This window comes from Podarcis liolepis, assembly GCF_965112155.1.
Source record: "Podarcis liolepis genome assembly, chromosome: W".
NCBI lineage: Eukaryota > Metazoa > Chordata > Lepidosauria > Squamata > Lacertidae > Podarcis > Podarcis liolepis.
This window is the reverse complement of record NC_139568.1, coordinates 16803597-16817808: the sequence shown is the minus strand read 5'-3', so window position 1 is coordinate 16817808 and position 14212 is coordinate 16803597. Positions and strand designations below refer to the sequence as shown.

Here is a 14212-nt window from a genome sequence, read left to right as displayed (position 1 = left end):
GGCTTCCCTCTGCGAGGGAGCCTTCCCAGACCCGCTGAAAGAGGCGGTCATTAAACCACTTCTTTAAAAATCATCTTTAGACCCGGCCAATATGGCCAACTATCGCCCAGTCTCAAATCTTCCATTCTAGGGCAAGGTGATTGAGCAGTTGGTTGCTGAACAATTCCAAGAACGCCTGGAGGATGCGGACCATTTGGATCCCTTCCAGTCCGGGTTCAGGTCTCACCGTGGGAATGAAACTGTCTTGGTCACACTGGTCGATGATCTCCGGCGGGCTAGGCACAAAGGTGAGTGCTGTTTCCTAGTTCTGCTGGATCTCTCAGCGGCTTTTGACACCATCGACCATAACATACTTCTGGACCTTCTAGAGGGGCTAGGAGCTGGGGGCACCGTTATACAATGGTTCCGCTCCTTCCTCCTCAGCCATGTCCAGAAACTGGTGCTAGGGGATGAGTGTTCAGACCCCTGGGCTCTCACTTGTGGGGTGCCTCAGGGTTCTGTCCTCAACCCCATGCTTTATAATAGCTATATGTGTAGTGATCAGCTATTTGCTGTTTAGTAGCGCTGCAGAGAGCTTGCTGGGGAGACCATGCATTAAAAAGGGACTCAAAAATAACTTAAACAAGGTTTTAATAACAAAAACAAAAACTCCTGATACACTAAATACATCAACAACAAACATGACCCAACCACCAACCCACCCCGCAGGGTGATGAGAGAGCTAGGTGCTGCTCCTTATATACTATGCCCAAATGCTGACACAGCTTAATTAACACAACCTAGGAGCACCTGCTATTTTTCACAGCTGTAAGACTGGGTCTCGTTATTTGCCCTGGCCCTTAAAGACATACACAACTTGTGAAATAATAATGAACCTAAACATTTTAAAGTGACCATTCAACATTTCCCCTGCGGTTCATTATTGTGGAACAAAAACATAAAACATATTTTGTACATGTACATTCATGTGTAACCTTTGGAAGAGCTTTAGTAAAAATTTCTGCAATTTGATGTCACCTGGAACATATTGAAATACAATCATTTCATCAGCAATTAGTTTCTTCATAAACTGTAAATGTAATCTTAAGACTCTAGTGCGCTGCGTATTGGTTTCTGAACATAGGATAGCGAGTCCACTCTGGGAATCAAGGTAAACTTTTACTGGTAGTGTTACTTGCATCTGTAGGTCTGCAAATACTTGCAGATACCATTCTACATCACAAGTGGCCTGAACGCATGCACATAATTCACTCTCTCTTGTGGAGAGACAAATAATGGTTTGTGCCTGGGACTTCCATTCAAACGGACAACCGTTATAACAAAACACCATACCAGACACACCCCTGCAATTATTTAGTTCCACTGCATGAGATGCATTGCAGAAAATTTCAAAACCTTTGTCAATACTTGTTGTAAACTGCAACCTATAATGTTTGGTATGTTTAAGGTACATTGCCACTCTCTTAAGAGGAGAGAAACATTGCGTAGTAGGCTTTTCCACAATTTTTGCCAGAAAGTGAAAGGCATAAGTTATATCTTGTATATCTGGGTCAGCGCCATTGGTGAATGGTGGAGTTCCTCCGATCGGAGGAATGGGCTCCGTAGAAACTGGGTCTTCCCGCCGCGGCGAAGGTGGGGACCCGCTAGAAATCCCAGGCGGAGGAAGCCTGGGAACGTGAGGTTCAGCAGGGCACCAGGAGACCCCCCTACTCACTGGGAACCCCTTTTCGGGGCACCGGAGCGAAGTGGGGTGAGTGGCGCGGTGCTGCGAACTGATTGCTATTTTTACGGAGTGAAGCCGCACAGCCATTGCTGGAGAGCGCTGACTTTTTCCTGTGGACAATTGGATTCAAAACAAGTACCCGTGAGTAGAAACGGAAAATTGGATCAAGAAATAACTTAATTTGGCATCGAAGCGGGAAGGTTCAAAACAGGAAGTCCGCCTTCCGCTTTTTGTATATAGACTAAAGCAAAAACTTTGTAAGCTAAAGCCTGGAAAGCCGTGAAAAAAGTCTAATTTCCTTCATTTATAATTACTGAAACCCCCTTGGAAGTAGGAGAAAAGGGGGAAGAACTTTGTTTAACCCCTGCAGGAGAGGGAGTGAAGAAGGATAAACTTCCACCGTCTCTAACCTGGGAACGGGGTGTCAGAGACAGAAATAGTTGGAGAGGTTCATTGACTGTGAATGGAATACTTTGACAGATAGCTAAAGAAGAGAAATAGACTGATTCCAATGTTGCCTTTTGCATTCCAAAGAAACAAAATATCTGAAAAATATCTGAAAAATGAAAGTAATTTTCCTTTGTTGGACTTGCCTTAAAAAAATGGATACAAATAGAAATTGTCTCCCCTAGAGGGAGCTTGTTAAATTGTTGCTGCAGTTTACTTGAGGACTCAACAGCTGTGAGATTAAGATCGTGGGACCAGTCTTTTCTGACCTTGACTAAAGATGAGCTGGGAGGAAGATTGGGTGCTTGCTTTATGCAAGACAAGTGCCTTGCTGGAACAGATGCACGAGAAGATGGATTTGATGAATGAGAAAATGGACTTGATGACTGTTGTGGTTAACAACTGTGGACAAACAGGGAATATTGATACAGAAACCATTCAGGGACCAACTCATGAACCTGTACTGACTGGGCAAGTGCAGAAGATAATGGAGGAGGATGCGGCTGCACCTCAAATAATACAAATGGAGAAACCCGAGGCCCTTATACCCGAGTATAAGCCGCTGTCATTGAAGATTGAAGTTGGAGTGGGCCAGGGGGAGTCTGGAGCTGAGGAGGGTCCTAACTTTGGAGAGACCTTGAAATATGTTTATAAATATTTTTTGTATTACATTGATGACTGTGGGGAGTGGGGCTGTGGGGAATGGGAGGGTTTGATGAAGGGAGATGGAGACAATTTTGGGTTGGAACCCCCCAGAGACCTACTCCTCAATGAGAAAGGAAAGAAATTAAGAAAGAGACCAACAAATGACAAGGAAAATGGCAAGTATAAACAACAAGAAGAAGATCTGCAGAAGGGCCTCAGACATAAGACTTCCAGGTTGATGGACTAGATGGAATGGACAGTAAGGACTGACACGACCCAAGACCAGGAAGAAGAGACGTTGGATGAAGATTGGAAGAAAATTTATAAAGAAATTTTTTTTATTTGGGGAATTAGCCTAAAATCATTGAATATTAAGGAAAATGTTGGAATGAAACTATATGACTCTAGCAGAAATGATATTAGGGGTTATGTATATTTGAGTATTAAGATTCAAGCTTTAAGGTACTTTATGGTAAGATAAGGTTAAATAAATTAAGGTAATTTGAATAACAGAATATGGGGAAAGAGGGAAAGAATTTGTTGAGCTAATTATTAGGTTAAATTGTTAAGATAAATTATTTAACAAAAATCGAGAAAGATGGAAAGAATTTGCTGAAATAACTAATTAAACTAGAATACAAAAAGGGAGGTGTGAGGAGGTCAATGAAACAAGCAAATGGAAGTTAAAGATATGAAATTTGGGATTTGTGTCTTTCTTTTTTCTTTTTTTATTTTCTTTGTTGTATTGCTGTATTGGTTTTTATGTTTTGTGCTTTTTCTTCTTTTTTAAGTATTGTAGTGTTGTTGTTTTTTGTATTTTTTCTTTTTTTCTATTACCCTGAAACTATTAATAAATATTATTTATATATTTAAAAAAAAATAAAAGTGACCATTCAACAGGATTGCTATGAGGAATTATAACAAATATAGAGTAAGCCATCTGTGTCAGCAATGAAAGCATTGCGTTGACTGGGTTTAAACTATTTTGATATGATTCTTGATCAATCCACACCTCTGCATCCCTGTTCCATTTCTCTTTCCTGATAAGTCATGTACGCTGACAGACAGGCAGGAGTCCTGGGTCAGCTAAAGACTATGGGCAGTTTCTTTGATGTAGCTTTTCTAATATGTAATCTTAAAATGTTAATCTTGGAGCCAGGAAACAGATCTCACATGAAGGTGATAATGATCCTGTCTTTCTGGCCATCCTTCTTATCATGTATATTTCTCACCTCCGGGGTTGCCAGTTGCTCCCCTTTGTAGTTCTCAACTTATTTACCCCAAAATGTATGCATGCTAATTAGTGTTGTAGTGTAATTTTCCCCCACATGGGGTTTGATGAAATGCTCAGGGGAAATATGATTGGTTCTCATGAGCACTGTGTGAAGGATTCTTTTGTTAATAAAATGGCCTCGTTAGGGGCGTGGTTTACGCACTTCCTCCGAGAGCCTTGCTGGTCAAAGCCTCGTGTCTTATTTTAATGAGGGTCCAGTCCTGTTCTTTGGCCTCAGAACGCAACAATATGAATCACTGGAAGAGATCATCAGGGGGTTTGGGCTGGGTGTTCATCAGTATGCGGATGATACCCAGCTCTACCTCTCTTTCAAATCAGAACCAGTGAAGGCGGTGAAGGTTCTGTGTGAGTTCCTGGAGGCGGTTGGAGGATGGATGGCGGCTAACAGATTGAGGTTGAATCCTGACAAGACAGAAGTGCTGTTTTGGGGGGACAGGGGGCGGGCGGGTGTGGGGGACTCCCTGGTCCTGAATGGGGTAACTGTGCCCCTGAAGGACCAGGTGTGCAACCTGGGAGTCATTTTGGACTCACAGCTGTCCATGGTGGCGCAGGTCAATTCTGGTCCATCTGGTACACAGGCTGAGACCCTGCCTGCCCACAGACTGTCTCGCCAGAGTGGTGCATGCTCTAGTTCTCTCCCACTTGGACTACTGCAATGCGCTCTACATGGGGCTACCTTTGAAGATGACTTGGAAACTGCAATTAATCCAGAATGCGGCAGCTAGACTGGTGACTGGGAGTGGCCGTGGGGGCCATATAACACCGGTCCTGAGAGACCTGCAGTACGTTTCTGAGCACAATTCAAAGTGTTGGTGCTGACCTTTAAAGCCCTAAACAGCCTCGGTCCTGTATACCCGAAGGAGAGTCTCCACCCCCATCATTTCTGTTGGGATCCAAGGCTGTGGCCATGGGGAAAACTATACCTGTTTGAGCTGTGAGCAAGGGAGAATACTTCACCCAAAGTTCTTAAAAGTCCATAAATGATTAAAGGAATCTCATATTGGAATCCATGAGGTTGGTCTCCTCAGATTAGTAGGATCAAGGAAGCCTTAAAAGCGGAGCTATTAATTTTCCTGTCAGTCATTCTCTGTAATATATTGCTATGTTGCGGTATTGAGTACTTGTAAAAGTGTGTTAATATTTTTTTGTAAATAAATCCAATAGGTAGTTTGATAACTTTGATAAGGTGTGATCATAATCCCAAAATCTGTGTCCGACGAGAGGGCATGAAATTGATTTTGCAACTCCAGTGACACAGCATGGCTCCTGACAGTCCTGCTTCTGTATGTTACAGTCCTCTAGAGGTTTGTCTCCTCCATTGAACAATCTTCTACCTCTCTAGGGGCACCCCTGGCCCCACATCACTGTTGCAGGACTGTCTACTCTACTCTATCAATAACTTCCTCATCTTTCTGGATAACTCGAAGTGTGGATATTTATTTACTTGCTTGCATACTTACCTACCCAGCGGGTGGCGCTGTGGGTAAAACCTCAGTGCCTAGGACTTGTTGATCGTAAGGTCGGCGGTTCGAATCCCCGCGGTGGGGTGAGCTCCCGTCGTTCGGTCCCAGCTCCTGCCCACCTAGCAGTTCGAAAGCACCCCTAAGTGCAAGTAGATAAATAGGTACCACTTTATAGCGGGAAGGTAGACGCCGTTTCCGTGTGCGGCACTGGTGCTGGCTCACCAGTTGCAGCTTCGTCACGCTGGCCACGTGACCCGGAAGTGTCTTCGGATGGCGCCGGGTCCCGGCCTCTTGAGCGAGATGAGCGCGCAACCCTAGAGTCGGTCACGACTGGCCCGTACGGGCAGGGGTACCTTTACCTTTATTATTTACAGCAGACTCTACAAGTTACTATATACAGGAACAGATACACAGATCTTAACTAGCTCTCTCTTAACAAACTCCAAACGACTCTCAGAACACCACACTGACCAACAAAACACATTCCAGTCAGTAAGGTCATAAATCATCATGCCTGTGTGAGACTGCAACCAATGGTAAAGCTGTTTCCAGGGTCCCATCTCTCCAGGCAGATATCTCCTTTCTGCTCAGTCATCTTTGGCTGTCTGCCAACTCTTAATTGACTCTGTGTAAAGCTGCATAGAATTGCACGTAGTCAAAAATCCCAATACCCCCTCACAGCTCACACAGTGCAATTAACTTCTGAGCACATAAAAAGTATTTCACCCAACTTTGTTCTGCAAACCGAAGCATTCATACATTTGCTTGCTTTTTTACAAGCGACAACAGTTTCGTCAAGATGTCAGCAACATTTTGGGCACTCTGAACATATTCACATGCAATGACATTTCTCTGTACATTACACAAAACATTTTGATATTTTACCGCTACATGTTTGGATTTAGACTTAAACTGTTCAGTTTTACTGAGCGCAATACAAGCTTGATTGTCAACATACACCTGAATTGGAGAATTGCATTGTATGCCCAAATCTCTAAGCAACTGCTTGTAATACACTAGCTCATTGCAGAGCTCGCTCAGTGCAGCATATTCAGCTTCAGTGGATGATACGCTGACTATACTTTGCTTCCTGGACTTCCATCCAATTAGTGATCCACCAAACAAAAACACTAGCCCAGTAACTGATTTTTGGTACAGTAGACTCCCAATAGCTGACTGATATAAATCAGGTCGCTCGAACACCGAGCTTTCATCAGCTTGCAAAGACTTAACAAAACCTAAATCCATGGGAGTATTTGCAGTCCTGCATTCCGTATGCTGTTAGCAGTTGTTCAATTTTCTTTTCCTGGCTAAGCAACAAACTTCCATCATCCACCCAGCACACTTCCAGACCCAGATAACTTCTCGCACAACCAAGGTCTTTTACTTTAAACCTTTTGGCTAACTGCATGGAAAACGCTTTGATTTGCTTATCAGCCTTATCAACATGGAGCAAATCTGTTAGGACTTCAACCAATGGTAATGCTGTTTCCAGGGTCCCATATCTCCAGGCAGATAACTCCTTTCTGCTCAGTCATCTTTGGCTGTCTGCCAACTCTTAATTGATTCTGTGTGAAGCTGCACAGAATTGCACGTAGTCAAAAATCCCAACATGACCAAACTTTGCTTCCTGGATTTCCTACCAACCAGTGACTCACCAAACATGATTACAACGCCTGTTACTGATTTCCTATTGGGTAGGTTAGCCCAGTCACTATCTGTGTAACACTTAAACACTTCTTCTCCTGCTGAGCTCATTTTCAGAGCACTATCAGCAGTGTGCTTTAAGTAATGCAGAACTTTTTTGACTGCTTTCCAAGCACTGATAGTAGGTTTAGCTACCTGTCTGCTTAGAATACCTACAGTGTAACTGATATCAGGTCGTGACCATTGCGAAATATACATGAGACTCCCGATTGCTGATTGATACAGGTCAGGATGTTCAAACTCCGAGCTTCGCTCTGTTTGCAGACCTTTAACAAAACCTGTTTCCATGGGTGTTTTGGCTCCTTTACAATCCTGCATGCCAATTTTTAACAGCAATTGTTTGATTTTGTTACTCTGACTGAGCAAGATCACAGCCGTCACTTAACTTTGACATTTTAATTACACTTCGCCAATTAGAGTGACCTAAACGCCTGTGCCATAGATGTAAACATTTCTGATGCAACGCTTCATTTTTGCAACTAGGCTGTGAATCACTGCTGGCAAGTACAGAATCTTGGACATTGTGGCTTAACACAAATAAACCACTTTCCAGTAAAGCCCTTCCCAATGTCTTACCATCTTTCTGGATCTCACAATATGTGCCTTTGAACTGAACACAAAAACCAGACTGCATAAGACAAGATACAGACATTAAATTGCTTTGCAACGAAGGTACGCACAGAACATTGCCCAACTTCGTGTGAAGATGGAACGAAGACAGATCCTGTAGATCTCACTTCAGACTTCCTCCTGTCCGCCAACACAACCTGCTTGTGAGGCATAGAACAGTGTTTCCCAACCGGTGTTCCGCGGCACACTAGTGTGCCGCGAGATGTTGCCTGGTGTGCCGTGGGAGTCTAACGGTTCTCAGCACCCTTAACAAAATACAGTTCCCAGGATTCCTTGGGGGGGGTAAGTCGCCGCTCTTTAAAGTGGTAGGAGATACCGCTTGAAATGTGAAGGGCTGTTGTAAGAGAGGGAGAGCCGCAGCTGGCACGGAAGGTGTTAAGGGGAGTCGGAGGCTCCTCCTCCTCACGGGAGTTCGAGTGTCGCTCTTTCTCCGGCTGTACCATTCGTCCTGGAAGCGGGGGGGGGGGAGGAGGAGGGGAGGAACCATTAAGCCTTCGCTGACGGAGAGCCATCGCGAGCTTCCAGCGAGTGGCAGCAGCAGCAGCAAGCGCCCGCCTCGTCTCTAGAAGAGGAGGAGCTGCAGTTGCCGCCGCCTTTTGCACGTAAGAACGGGTGCATAAGTGTGCGGGAAGGAGGCGCGTGCAAAAGGTGGAGGGATGGGGCGCCTGGGTGAAGCGAAGGCCTGGTCGTGGAGGCGGTGGGGCGAAATCCTCCCTCGTAGCCGTCGGAAGGCCGCCCCTCCGACTCGCGTCTTGAGCAGCCTCCCTCCCTCCCTTGAGATTGAAAGCTGGGCAAATCCCAGCAATGGGAAGCGCGGCGGGGGAGGCCTGGCTGGGCGCGCATTCGCACGACTGAGGTGACCCGGGTTACGACATGCGCGTCAAGGTGGTCCAGGGGAGTGCGTGCCTCCGTCTCTCCGGGGCAGGCCTCCAGATGACCGACAACGTCAGCCCCGCCCCACGCCCCTTCTCCAGCCCTGCTCTAAGCATACAGTCAGACAGCAACCAGGTCTGCTCCTCTGCCCTTGCTTTCCATCTTTGGGTAAGCCAGGCATCCAGATACCCAAGGCTGAAACCTCCAATCTGTCCCCTGCTTTCACAACTGTGCCCGCTGACTCCAATTTCCTGAAAAGGCCAATGCACTAGGATAACACAGGACTACGCTGCTGGACTGTAACTCCTTCCTACTCAGCTAAACAGGTATTAGCAAAGCAGAGCTATTTTGCACTGCTGGCAATAAGCGGTGCACCCTCAGCTGCATAGCCCAGTGTTTCCCATCCTTTTTAAAAGTTGCATGTGGGATTGTGGCATTGTACAAAATGCATGAATAAATCTTTCATGGAAATGGGCAGTGACACAAATCCGTAGTCTTCATATATACTTTATATATAGTCTATATATATATATATATATATATATATATATATATATATATATATACTTTATATATACTTTATATATAGTCAATATAGGCACAGAGTTAATTTTTTAAACATTTTCTAATGGTGGTGTGCCTCAAGATTTTTTTCATGAAACAAGTGTGCCTTTGCCCAAAAAAGGTTGGGAAACACTGGCATAGAAGACTTCTTGGTAAACAAAGCTTCAGACGTAACTAGATGCCTCAAACTGCCCGAGTCCACAATCCAAGCATTGTGTCATTAATCTTCTGGACACTTCACCACTGCAGTGATGGAATGCGCTGTCTGCTTCGACCGACCATGCTTCTTCTGTTGATGACGCCTCTGACCCCCGGAACCTGCCGCTACTGGACACGCTTTCCACAGATGTTTTGTAGAACCACATCGGTAGCAACGACGCACAGCAAACACAGACTCCTCGCTGATAGTTTCCAGAGAATGCTGAGACAGCTGCTTTTCTTCAGAAAAACTACTGGTGTTTTTGACAAACCGACTCCCCGTCGAAACACTAGGCGTTACCGGCTGTCTGCACTCCCACTTCTGGCATTCCTCAAGCAACCTTCCACTGACATAGTCCAGAGTCAAGTCCCATTCCCGCATAGACTCCAGCGAAAGAATAAGATTGTCCCAACTGTCAGGAAGAGAACTTAAAATAATGCAGACCTTCTCTTCTTCCAGTAAATTGCAACTTCTCTCCCGAAGAGCAGCAAACTTCATCTGCAACTTGTGGAGATGGTTCTGCATCGACACTCCCAGTTGAAGTAGAGATTTATAAAGAGCTTTGCAGATAGAAAGCTTTGAACTGGCTGTCTCCCGCACATGGAGATTTCGCAGAGCAACCCACACAGCTTTCACAGAACTGCACTCACGCACATGGGGTAACTGTAAATCATCCAGCGCCAAAACAATAGTAGCTCTTGCCCTCTGGTCCTGCTCCAAATCCTCAACATCAGGCTTCAAAGGAGGTTTAGCTACAGCATCGCAGAGACAGTCTCTCTGTAACGTAGCTTGCATCTGCTGGGACCACAGCAAGTAGTTATGATTGTTCGGCCGCTGAAAAGGTAATGCGTACGGATGAGCCATGTCTGAGCAGTGTCCCCATGCACCAGGAACTGGTCGAACTACTCACAGCTCACAACACCTTTCTTGTGTTAGTCAGCATTCATTTTTTTTTTTGAAAATAATATTTATTACTTTTCCAACAATTTAAACACAACACTACTACAAAAAAGAACAATACAATACAATACAATACAATACAATACAATACAATACAATACAATACAATACAATACAAAAACACTACATAACACTGACACATAACCAAACAAAAACAGCTTAAAACACATCGAACAATTTCAGTATCTTATCTTTCATTCACTTATTTCAACGACCTCCTCACACCTCCCTTTTTGTATTCCACTTCTGTTAATTGTTTCAGCAATTCCTTTCCATCTTCCTCTGTTTTCTATCCTATAATTATCTTAACACATTCTAACCTTATTTTTTCCTTTAATATTCTATTAATCTATTTATACTTAATTCCTTATAACATTTCTACTAAAGCCATATACCTTCATTCCAACATTCTTCTAACATTCATTAATTTTACAGTATTTGTGTAAATAGTCTTTAAACTTTTTCCAGTCTTATTCCACTGACTCTTCTCCCTGGTCTCGGATTCTGCCAGTCATTTCCGCCAGTTCCATATAGTCCATCAACTTCATCTGCCATTCTTCCCGGGTGGGTAAATCTTGTGTCTTCCAATACTTCGCGATGAGTATTCTTGCTGCTGTTGTTGCATACATAAAAAAAGTTCTATCCTTCTTTAGCACCAATTGGCCGACCATGCCCAGGAGAAAGGCCTCTGGTTTCTTCAGGAAGGTATACCGTATTTTTTGCACCATAACACTCACTTTTTTCCTCCTAGAAAGTAAGGGGAAATGTCTGTGCGTGTTATGGAGCAAATGCCTACGGGTGGCGGAGGGGATCTGCTGCAGTCATGAGCAGAGGATCCATGGTTCCCCTTCCTTCCCTCCTCCATGGCTCGCTTTGAAACAGCAAAGCGGGAGAAGAGCCGCGGAGTGGGGAGGAGAGAGGGACAGAGAGCCTGCTTCTTTAAAGAAGCAAAGCGGGAGGGGAGAGGAGCCTTCTCCGCTTAAACCCCTCTTCTTCATTATTAGCAGCATCCTTCTCCACCCACCCCACACGTGTTCCTTGTCCCTTGAGTGCTTTTCCTTCCTTCCTCACTTAAAACATGGTTACAAAGCACGAATCCACATGGATCCTCAGGATTTTTGCACTGGGTCACCCCAAATTCACCATCAGATCACATAGCATGTCCATGGCTACATCTTGCACCAAAAAAAATCACGCACCCACTGTTGCCTGGGGACGCAGTGGTGCAAAAATGTGGTTACAAAGCATGGATCCACATGGATCCTCAGGATTTTTGCACTGGGCTACTCCAAACTCACTGTCAGATCACATGTCTGTGGCCACAGCATGAACCACAAAAATCATATATCCACTGTTTCGTTTAGAATATTTGTTTCCTTGTTTTCTTCCTCTAAAAACTATGTGCGTGTTATGGTCTGGTGCGTGTTATAGAGCGAAAAATACGGTATTTGAATACCTTTTTCATTTCGTTATAAATCATCTCCCAGAATGTCTTAATCCTTGGGCATGTCCACCAAAGGTGAAAGAATGTACCTTCAGTCTCATTACATTTCCAACATTTATTATCAGGCAAATGGTAAATTTTTTCAAGCTTGACTGGTGTCATGTACCACCTATAAATCATTTTCATTAAATTTTCTCTTAGGGCATTACATGCCGTAAATTTCATACCTGTGGTCCATAACTGTTCCCAGTCAGCCATCATTATGTTATGTCCAACATCTTGTGCCCATTTAATCATAGCTGATTTCACCATTTCATCCTGAGTGTTCCATTTCAACAGCAAGTTATACATTCTTGACAAATTCTTGATTTTTGGGTCTAACAATTCTGTTTCCAATTTTGATTTTTCCACCTGGAAACCAACTTTTTTGTCCAAATTGTATGCCTCCATTATTTGGTAATAATGGAGCCAATCTCGCACTTTGTTTTTCAATTTTTCAAAGCTCTGCAATTTTATTCTGTCTCCATCTTGTTCCAGAATTTCCCAATATTTGGCCATTTGGCCTCCATATTGAGTTTTTTCTGTGTCTTCGCTTCCATTGGTGACAACCATCTTGGGGTTTTCTTTTCTAACAAATCCTTATATCTTATCCAAACATTAAACAATGCTTTTCTAACAATATGATTTTTAAACGCTTTATGTGCTTTTACCTTATCGTACCACAAATATGCATGCCAGCCAAATGCATTATTGAAGCCTTCTAGATCCAACACTTCAGTGTTTTCAAGAAGCAGCCATTCTCTCAAAAAGCAGCTGGTTCATAATAAAGTTTAAGGTCTGGCAGGGCAAATCCACCTCTTTCTTTGGCATCAGTTAATATCTTAAATTTTATTCGAGGCTTCTTGCCCTGCCAAACAAATCTGGAAATATCTTTCTGCCACTTCTTGAAACAATCCATCTTATCCAAAATTTGCAATGTTTGAAACAAAAACAACATCCTTGGCAACACATTCATTTTTATCACAGCAATTCGGCCTAACAATGATAACTTCAAATTTGTCCATACTTCTAAATCCTTTTTCACTTCAATCCAACATTTTTCATAATTATCCTTAAATAAATTCACATTTTTGGCAGTCATGTTAACCCCTAAATATTTCACTTTCTTAACCAATGTTAGTCCTGTCTCCTCCTGAAACTTCTCTCTCTCATTCACAGTTAAGTTTTTCTCTAAAACCTTAGTTTTCATCTTATTCAACTTAAAACCTGCTACCTGTCCGAATTCTTGAATCAATTCCAATACCCTTTTAGTACTAGGTTCTGGCTCCTGTAAAGTCAATACTAAGTCATCAGCAAATGCTTTCAGTTTGTACTGTTTAGCTCCCACTTGTATACCTTTAACCTCTTGGTCCTTTCTAATCATATTTAACAAAACCTCCAGGACCGATATAAAGAGCAATGGAGAAATTGGGCAACCTTGTCGTGTCCCTTTCTCAATCTTAAATTCTTCTGTCATTACATTGTTCACAATTAATTTTGCCTTTTGTTCTGAATAAATTGCACCTATGCCATTTTCAAAACCTTTACCTACCCCCATCCCCTGTAGATTCTTCTTCATAAAACTCCAAAAAATGTTGTCAAAGGCTTTCTCTGCATCCACAAATATCAAGACTGCCTTAGTATTAATATTCACTTGTAGTTTTTCTAGGATATTAATTATATTCCTCATGTTGTCAGACAAATGTCTGCCCGGGAGAAAGCCCGCTTGGTCTTTATGAATTTCTTCCACTAACACCTTTTTTAATCTTTTAGCCAAAATATCTGCAAAAATATTGTAATCCACATTAAGCAGCGATATAGGGCAGTAGTTCTTGAGCTGTGTCTTTTCAGTCTCTGTTTTTGGTATAAGTGTAATGTAAGCTTCCTTCCACGACTCTGGTGCCTTTCTCCCTTCCAATATTTCATTGCAGACTTCCTTCAATGGTTGTATTAACCATTCTTTCAAAGATCTGTAATATCTTGAAGTCATACCATCTGGTCCTGGAGATTTACCTAATTGCATGTTCTGGATGGCCCCTTCCACCTCCTGATCCATTATTTTGTAATTCAACATTAGCTGTTTTTCCTGAGAGATTTTGTGTAGTCCATTTATTTTCAAAAATCGATCAATGTCCATTTCTTTCTGCTTCTCCTGTGTATAAAGTTGTGTTAGTCAGCATTCAGCCATCCTGTAGACTCAGGTCTGCCACCGATCAGCTCTTAG

General features: G+C 43.1%; 1 protein-coding gene across 1 annotated transcript in view; it reads right to left on the bottom strand.

Annotated features, from left to right (window-relative positions):
- The window catches only part of LOC310697682 (uncharacterized protein), a 198274-nt gene extending 184503 nt beyond the window's left edge, over window positions 1–13771 (bottom strand). Inside the window, exon 1 of the mRNA XM_083484373.1 lies at window positions 13643–13771. The gene's annotated coding sequence lies outside the window, so the exon portion shown is untranslated. The remainder of the gene's footprint in view (window positions 1–13642) is intronic.
- Window positions 13772–14212: the final 441 nt, after the last annotated feature.